The sequence below is a fragment of the Myripristis murdjan genome, chromosome 3 (genome assembly GCF_902150065.1).
Source record: "Myripristis murdjan chromosome 3, fMyrMur1.1, whole genome shotgun sequence".
Lineage (NCBI taxonomy): Eukaryota > Metazoa > Chordata > Actinopteri > Holocentriformes > Holocentridae > Myripristis > Myripristis murdjan.
The window spans coordinates 9838776-9849134 of NC_043982.1; positions in this window are offsets into that span (position 1 = coordinate 9838776).

Consider the following 10359-nt stretch of genomic DNA (forward strand, 5'->3'; position numbering starts at 1 on the left):
TCAGTTGGAAAACCCTGTAAAACCGAGCCAGATATTATGTTATGTTATGGTTTTACATAGACTTTCATTTTGAGTTTCATGGCGGGGAACTGAAATATTAGTAACAAGGGTGAGGTTAGCACAGGACAGGCAACCTTGAAAATATCTAGCTGTAGGGCTCGAGAGTACACAGTGTGTACTGTGTCTAAATTGGAGACAGTTGGCCTCGTTTACTGTCGCTGAAAGTGAATCCCATCTGAAGAGAAATCATAGAACTTCAGCTCTGGTTTTTTGGCAGCATCTGTCCTTCAAGCGCCAGTGGCTCTTCCAGACCTTCACACAATGCACCATGGTGGCTCGGGGCTAAACACAACAGTCAGTACTCAGCTTTCTAGATTGCCAAGATAGTGTCAATATTATAATATTTATGTGAGTATATGATCGAAACACTCAATACAACAGTAGAAAAATATACACGACTACAACTAATCTCCATAAGAGAAAGGAGAGCCAATGGAAAAAAAAAAAGCTCAGGCACAGGCCAACACTTTAGCATCTGGACACTTCCAAAGAGAGGGAGGTAGGGAGCATAATGGGAGACAACAAATTGCTGGACATTTGTGTAATTTATTCAGAATACAGCGCTATCTAGATTGCAGCCTGCAACCTATTTGCACAGCATTATCTCTCTCAGAAGTGGTCGGAGTCGGGTAAGGTGCCAGTGCGCTGTTTGTGAAGCGTCCTCGCCCTGCAACACATTGGCATCACATGTCTCGACCGCTTGTTTTTAACTTATAGCGCTGCTCGGAAATGCGCATCAGTTCGATTTTATTCGCAACAGTTGGGCTTTATTGGTGACATTTGAAAGCATTGAAACTATCATTTCAGCTTATGTGCGGCGCAAAAAAAAAAAAAAAAATCGGCAAAAAAAAAAAAAGGGGTTCGTTGACAGTTTAAATGACTCCTCAACCGATGGCTAGCGCTCTCCTTGAAGTTGGCCTTCAAGATGGAGGGAAGCAGGGCGCTGGAAAAATCAATTACGTGCAGTTGTTTTTCACAGGTCCACAAGTAGGTTTGTCGTGGGCCTTGGAAATGTGCACAGTAGCTCCCTCTGAATGACTGCCATCAAATTTGCTACAAGACTGTTCAAGTGTCATTATCCTCTGAGGAGCCCCGTGGACATTTTTGTGGTCATGGTTTCCAAGATTGTAAAGCCAACTGTAGACCTCCCTAAAGGCCCTCTGAACCGTACAACCAGCAGAGTCGCTCTTGAGAGCTAAATTATAGGTAGGGGCACACACACTAAGCAAGAGAGGTTACCAAGCATGCGAGTCATTTAAATACCAGTGGGTGATTGCTAAATAGCCAAGAGCATGATTAATGGAAATGGCTTTATTCTATCTCCTACATCCTAAACAACCTCCTCTGTTTTCTGGAGACAGCATTTAGAAGCAGCAGAGAGATAGATAGATGGACAGATGTACTTTATTCATTGATTTGGTACTGGACAAACATTGATTGGGAAATTTTTGTGTTACAGCCGCAGGTTGTCCAGATATTGCACAGGAACAATAGTAGGCTCCACAAAGTACACCCATCAGCAACAGAAGAAAGAAATATATATCTTTAGAAAAACATAAACACATAAACCGTGCAGTGTGTCCTGTCAAGTTATGAAACATCATGAATATTTCAAATAAAATCTGTGAAATCAAATGCAGGGACCTGGCACTATCATATAAGTCACAGGAAATGTCCAAGGCAGGTCTGATCAAAGAAGAGGCCACACATCAATTTAACTCAAGGTTCATAGACTGATCTACAGGACAGAAATTCATTCTCATAATCTATAGGACAGATCAACAATCGATGATCAATTCTTCCAACGCCAGTCATATATGTTGCTGTTCTCTCTAATTAATTAATGACAATATGTGGTCAGGTCTCTTGCCTAACCATGTTTTGTTCTCCCTATGTTGGGATGATGTCTTTTCATGTTGTGCTGTTTTTCTATAGCCTGCTCTGCCACCAATGAATGCACAAAGCATAAAGATCAAATAAACATAGAAGCAAGTATCAATCAAACTTTCTCCTAATGCACTAACTGTTGAATGACACTGCTGTGTTTGACCAGTAATACCTGGCAGGGGTTATATGGTCGAGACAATCTGCATTCTGCTAACCCTACCCCCGCCCCTCCCCTAAACACACACACACACACACACACGCACACACACACACACACACACACACTGGCTGGGTGTGCTCTGAATTTGATGAAGTGGGATAATTCTCTCAACTGATCATATCAGTGAAGGAGGAATCCCAAGATCAAGACCAGACTCTCAGGGTAGTCACATATGGGACGCATTTTTCCAAATCCTAATAAACTTTCATCTGCAGATTTTGTGTATGTTGAGGGGCTGGGTGGGTCGGGCATCAGCTCCAGGCCTCCTACAACTTCCACAGTGCCCAAAAGCAATGGAGGTGTCATTGAGGAGGGCCGATGGAAAATAATAACTCTGAATTGAATTTAGGCGCAACACATGCTCTCTGGACCCATAATCAGAGTGGAGAGAAAGAAAGTGGATAATAAAGCTGGAAAAGTTGATCAATTAAAACAATATAGAAGTGAGTTCACTTTACTGTAGATTTGTTGCGGCACTTAAAAGCATCTGGAAATCAAATTCCATGTTTATGAAGCAGGAATACTGTGGCACATGGGGAGTTTACCTGTTCTATCTTTAAACTCCAGGTGCCTGACATAAGGTGCCAGATGTTTAAAGCTCTCCCACAGGAAGTCCAGCAGATGTTTCACTGACACTGTGTGCAACAGAGGTGCACAACGCTGCTCTGTCTGCGTACACCAACCCGAACCCCTAGTAAGGATGGAGAAAGCAAGAACAGATGATTTTTCTGTCTTTTTCTTCCTCCCCCAGACGCCCCTTTTAATTGAATTCAAGATAAGTACAACAACTGGCTCTTTTTGCTTTCCCTTCTTTCTTCGTCTAATTTGATCAGAAAATATGCTGACGCAGTTCAGTCCCCCGCTCATGTGAAACCAATTTCAGCAGCACATAAAAATCTGCTGCAGCGCGTCAAGCAGGCAGAGCCACAGCTCATCTTCACCCAGACGACACGCGGATGTTCAAAGAAGTGTGAACCCACAGGTGCCCGCTCTCTGCCATTTTGACTGTGGGGACACCAAAAAGGAGGAGCTGGGCTGCCTGACACTTTCACACTTCCAGCAACACTCATCACAAAGTGACATGGCTGGCAACGTGCCGCCACACACACCAACACACACACACACACACACACACACACACACAGAGCGGAATAAACAAGGCAACAGTGAATGCTGTTGGGTCTGCGTCATGCAATCAGGGCTGCAGAAAGACGATCACGGTGGCAAACCATCTGGGTGCTGTGGTGAAGGGAGGGCAGGGTCTGGAGACCTTGCAGCACCGACCAGATATACATGAGCCACACACACACACACACACACACACAAGCATCTGTTTAACAAGCAACAGTTTCTCAGGAGTAAAACAAGATTTTCACTAATTCACTTTTATTTATAGAGAAACAAAAGTAGAGACAAGTCACTGTTTGAACCGACTGCTCCTGCACTCTGAAGGCCTGACTTCAGTCTGTTGACAGCAGCACTTTAATTGGTCGCAGAATTATCAACTACTTTTTTTATTTTTTGTTTTGTTTGCTGATTATTCATAAACGCTGCAAAAAAATAGACTGGATGATCTTGCCAGCTTTCTTTCAATCCCACCCTCTCCCAGCGACCCTGTGGTACAATCTCTCACTCGCTCTGTGCTTTTACAGCAACTGATTATACAAGAGTGCAGGCCGAGAAAATACACAACACAGTGGACTACAAATTATTGCCTACTTGGTACCTCTTTATAATAACACTCCCTTTATAAAGGGCTTATGAATAGTTTATAATTATGTTATTAATTAGGTTTCAAGTCAAATAAATTAAGCTGAGCAAATAGCAAGATCTGACATTTAACAGAGTAGATCCATTCTATGGTAACTTGATCTTGCCAAATAGTGAGCCTACACCAGTGCATGAAAACTGTGTTATAACTTGTTTATAATTGTCCATTGATGATTTATAAAGGCAATTAATAGCCTAATTATGAAACATTTACAACCCTTTATAGAATAAAGATAGTCTTATTGTGAAGTGGTACCATCTACTTTTACAACTGACAAATTAAACATTTTTTTTTAATTTGTCAGAAGCAGTATGTTTATTTTATTTTTTAAATCACTTAATGAAGTGGTTCATACATATTGTTTATAACACTATTTCTAGTTTTATTAGAGCAAATGATCATAATTATGTCTGATAAACACAATGATGGAGATAAACCACTGAACACTATTTTCAAAACCCTGGAAAACAAGTATAACAATAATTGAAATGTAAAGTCTATAATTCTGAACCGTTTTTTTTTTTTTTGAGTTTTGCCCCTGTTTGAATTGTTTCAGCATTAGAGAACATGTAACTGTATAAAAAGTCTATAGTTGCTACTCTTGACAAAAATGTGTTCACATGTCGCATGTCAAAGTTGTCATGGATCTTCCATTTTTATGACTAAAATGTAACTTGATAACTATATATTGTGGGGAAAATGTGTAGGCTTGCTGAAACCAGCCACTTATAGTGTCACTTCCAGTATACTTTATGTGGAATTAGGAGGTACAACATCTAAGAGGACATATAGAGACTTTAAGTAGAGGCCACGTTCAAGTGCAGACTTCATGACGCACCATAATGAGCAATTTTACAGTAGGAGTTCAACAGAGCTTCATTTAGTAAAAATCATTATAAATCCAGTGGATGCCTTTGAACTTCACCAGCCAGCGAGCATTTTATATATCTGAAAATAACGGCCACATGGCTCTGTGCACAGCTGATCAACTTAACCAGAGTGAGCTATTTAAAAAAAAACTCCTTGAACAAATTTACAACAGTGGAAGTCCATGAAGTGTATTTACTGCCATGTTTAGTTATAACCAGTGGGGTTCATCATTACATCTCATCATAATCTTACTGACACTGACTTCTGATTATCACAACAGACCCCACTTTACTAATTAGGAGTATATCTACATCTATCTATATCTGAAATGTTTTAAAACGTTACAGTACACTGCAAAATATAGTGAGAAATTAAAGTTAAGTGCAATTTTTATGGCATGTAAGTGGGAGTGTATAGCACTCACACAGTCAGAAAACAATGAATAATATGTTAATGAATGTATAATAAAAATAGTCTCACAAAAATGGTAAAAACTAGAGTGTGTACCTTGGCCTCAGCCTAATGATTATGGTGCATAATTAATCCCAGTGCAATATATTTATATACATAAGATGTCCATATGGAAATTACATAATCTGGATTGTGCAGACAGACTTCACTGGTGCAGTATGACTGTCAGAAAAGGTTCACTGGTGCTCAAATGGTGAAAAACTTGGGCAGAAAATAATTTGGCAGCCCAAACTGATCATTAAACCTGTTTTTACTGGTTATAAACCAAAGCAATTCAACACTCAGCCTTCCGCAGTCTTTTAAAATAATACAGTAAATCTATTACACACTGTTGTTGAAATGAAATCTGACATGACAGTAATTTCTGATTCTGTCAGCTACAACGCGCGTACAGGGATGGTGTGAAAATTTGTGATTCTTTAATTGGTTAACTTTCAAAAACGAACTGCAGATGTGTTATTTATAAGCAGGACTAGAAGTCATGATGCCAAAAAATTGTTGATATTAATTAGGTCTGTAATGCAAGTACAAAAATTATTTCAATCCAGATTGCACATTATGTTTTTTATAGTCTTCTGCAAGGCCTTTAATGTGTTCAAAAAAGCAAGTCCGAAGTGAATGGTCTGGGTTTCAGAGAGGCTCGACGAGCTCTGCAGAACATGCAGCGTGTCTCCAATATGTTGAGAGAGGGTGGGCTGTCATACTGAGATGCCCAAACAGGCCCTGTGAAAATGGAATGTCTCTTTTATGTGAAATTAAATAAGATCAGCTTGTGGGCCTCTCTCCTTCCTGTTCCGCTTTCCGTTTTATGTTCATTTCCATTCCCAAACAAAGCCGTCTCTCCACGGTGTATTAATGCCCATCAAAGGCCTCAATCAAGTTGCTTTGCCACGGGCTAAAGCCAAAATGGAGAGGCTAAAGTTTAATGTTGTCAGTGCAGCGAGGATGTGGGCTGATGTCTCTTCCGTATCCTTGTGTTTTCTTTTAACCCCCAGATTCACAAATATCTTGCAAGTCCAATTAGTGGAGTAAGACCTCTGAAAAGCAGCGTGCACTGAGGGGCATTTCAAGGTCACTTACTGTGACAACAGTCTCTGCCATTGTGCCACGCGGACAATGTCTGATGTCTTTCACCGAGAAAACGGAAAATACAGAAAATAAAACATCATTATCCACTGCTTCCTAATACATTAGTCACAGCTGTAATTTAATAAAGCGCTGAACCTTCGGCCTCTTAGTCTAGAATTAACCTTGTATGTGAAAAATGTGCAAAGTTTAAGAATGAGCTGCCGACTGTGTGCTGACTTTTTGTCTTTGTGGCTCTGGAATGTGTGTGTGCTGTGAATCTCAGTTTTAATTAAAATGAGCGTGGCAGGCTTGTAAGGAAGCATGCAATAACTGTGGCAATTTCACTAAAACTTATAAACAACATAACTTTATGAACTGTGCATTCTAAAGAGGGTTTTATATTACAGTAGGACAGCAGCACTTTTGTCTGTAATAGACCCACAGGACTATAGAACACCAGGATTTAATCTTTTTTAATAAATCATCCTGTTGTTTTCAGGATCTTTCTCACTGAAATATTTCAATGGAAAATCAGAATTTGCTGATTGTTGATAAATAACATGCTCTTCATTTCATCTTAAAGGGAAAAAAATGTGATCCCCCTCCCAGAAAGTTATTAAATTAAACTATTTATGAACACAAAGAATTCATAAAAAGAAAACAAGCAATCTGTTACAGCATTCTATCATTTTGCTTTCAAAGAATGGCTGCATGTTCATGAGTAAAATGCATAATTGACTTCATAAGACGACGAAGGTCATAAAGCTATCTTTATACAGTACAACTCCTGCCTGACAGATTTAAAACAATTTGCCTCGCTGCAGGAGAAATAAAACTACAACTGAATGAAATACATTATCCTGCTATGACACTTCAACACTGCCGTCACTGCGCTAAAAAGTTTGACAGGCGTTATAAATAATGAATCCTTTCTGCAAGACTTTGACCAACAGTTGGGCTCTGCAAAGACAGAAGAAACCATTTCTTGCAGCCACCATAACATTCATGTTTCTAGGGGAAAATATGATGCCAGTGTTTTTTTTTTTCTTCTCCCTCTTTGTGTGTATGTATGTGCATGAGCATGTGTGTGTGTTTTAATACTCCCTTATTCACTGCAGGTGGGCCTACAGTCAATGGGAAGCTTTCACTAGCTATGCCAGAAAACTGACACGTTAATAACTTTTCAATAGCGAGGAACTCACGCTCACACTGTCCATCCCGAGCTGCTGCTGTGCAAAAAAGACAGCGCATGGTTCTTATAATAAAGTAATTACAGCAAATGAAACTGGGGACGCTTTTGCCTGTGAAATGAAAGGCGATCGAATCGCCTTGTGGCCAAAGAATGAACCATCCTCTAAACATGCCAATGGAAATTTAAAACACACTCTATTCCATCTCTATTTACAGTGGTTACAAACACACTGGTATTCACATTGCAGACTTCCTGGAGCTGCACCATAGATAAAAACTCAGAACAGCGCTGGCAACAATAATTACATGAGGCATATAGAGGCTTTCAGATCTGTGTGAGTTCCCATGTCTACCTGCTGAATACCACACTTACACATTTTATCCATAGATAGCTCGATTAGTAGATAGATATATAGAATTCTGGTCAGCTTGAGGCATTATTGGTTTGTTTATTCCTGTCATTAAGCAGGTATGTGCTGCGCTGAATCTGTTCAAATCTATTTTAAAGGCTCTAAAACTATATTTAATTACAGGATGATTAGTCAACATGTCCACCTCATCATAGGAAACAGCCCAGGCTGAAGTATCTTGTCCCAGTAGGCTGGAAAATTCAGGTGAAGGATGGTTAGGCCTGGTTCACTGCCATCAGTCATTCTGCTGGCTTGAGGTATGAGAGCAATAGTTTCAAGTAGGCCTAAGTAGCCATTTGTTTAACTGTATTAGATTAAACATGACCTGCTAAAAAATCATTTTCTCATTTTGCCCCCAAGGGACAGTATGTTTGCAGCTGAGTGCAGGCCAGGTTTGATGTAGTCAACGTGAACGCTGAGTCAGAAATACAAAACATGGGCACCTTTTGCCCTGATGGACCTGGTTTGAAATCCAATAATGTAAAGAAAGGAGTTTTTCCATATTCTTCTGCCATTCCTCTCTCTCTCTCTCTCTCTCTCTCTCTCTCTCTCTCTCTCTCTCTCTCTCTCTCTCTCTCTCTCTCGTTCTTGCTTCCTTTTTTTGCACCCCAGCAAGCATGTGCGCATGTGTACGCCATGTGTACATGATTGTATGAATACGTTTATGTGTTTGTGTATGTGCATGCTCTATGTATAGCTGCTGGCTGTGGGGCTTTCACATTTTTTTTTCTGCCCTACAATTATGTTGCTCACATGCTCGGTGTGTGTGTGTGTGTGTGTGTGTGTGTGTGTGTGTGTGTGCCTGTATAGCCTACCTCGGTCATTTGCCAAAAAGCACCATTCCTCATGAGTGCCAGTAAAGGTCTGCACCTCAGCCTGGAGCCTGACAGTGCAACAAACATTCCCAGGTGATATCATGTCTGCCAGCCCGACACCGGCTAGCCAGAGAGGGAGGAGGACAAGGCCAGGTCACATCTGCAATGGAGGGTAAGGGATAAAATGATGGGGAGGGCAGGTTATGCAGTGCACTGATACAATTTTGCTCGTCTTAATTATAACAATACATGGAAAGCTTCAACATGATTCTGACATGCAAAATATTTACTTGTTTTTTTCCACAATTGTGTTGGATCACAATGTGATATTCAAATGACAGGCTACTGTACACTCACAGAGGCATGAGCTGTCATTTGTGGACTATAGGGTTATGGATAAACAACCAAAAAAGGCAGTGTAAATTAAATATAGGCCGCCTGTCAGGGACCATGGGTCAAAAAGAACTGCTATAGGACCAATGAAGGCGCTCCATAATGTAAATGACTTTCACTGTTGTGCAATGTCTGTGGCCCACTATGACTCCACTCTCATTACATTTTGCAGCCATATAGCCTATACAGACATACAAGAACAGCAGTTTTATGCTCTGTTTCCATTTCTGTGCATAATATCCCTAACGTAAGACTTGTCATCCTTTTTAATACTTTTTGTACATATGCTGAAAGTTACAATAAATAAATAAATAAATAAACGAGTAGCCTAAGTAAATAAATGAATAAATAAATAGAAAACAGGGCTGAACGAAACTGCACGTAACTTGATCACGTTTTTTTTTTTTTTTTTTTTTTAATCCCATATCAGTCACAGTCAGCATAACCAAGAGGCCCGTTACTTTCACCGTGTGATTTGAGTATTTTTCATTTAAAGTATAGGGATGATGACTGTTGTCGGGCTTTTTTTTTTAGGTGTTCTGGCACCGAGGACAAACAATCAGTAGTCGGCTGATAGTAATAAGAAACAGCAGTGCAAGGTGAGAGTGCGACGTGACATAAAATTATAAAATCTTAATGCTACTCTTGTCAAGTCAGCATCACTGACAGTAAATATTTTTCACGGGGCAAAAACAGTTCAAGTGCTTATTGGACTAGTGTAAAAATGACACCATTAAAATACCACAAGGTATCCCACGACAAGGACACCAGAAAATTAAAGTAGCACAGACAATCTTTTATTCCCTGTTTTTTTTATTATGGGAATAATACAATGATACCATGAGTTATCAAAAAAGGTAAGGGCTTTGCAAACTCACTACACAGACACTGTAGAAATTATATGACACTATAGAAAAGCTTACAAGAATTATATGAGTTTTCGTCGGGGGTTCTAGCTTTTACACAGTCTGCATGGTGATTAGGCTTCAGGCTGCAAACAACTATAGGAATTATTAAGACTTTAAAAACAGAATGCCAACCGCATGAAAAAAAATCACATGCAACACATTTTGATTTCTGCACAATTTGTTACGAGCTACACTTATTTCCCAAAGTGATACATTTCAGATCATACTATTGAGCCTAAAGGACGTGAATTAATTGGAAACAAACAAACAAACAAACAAAAAAACAAAACATTTT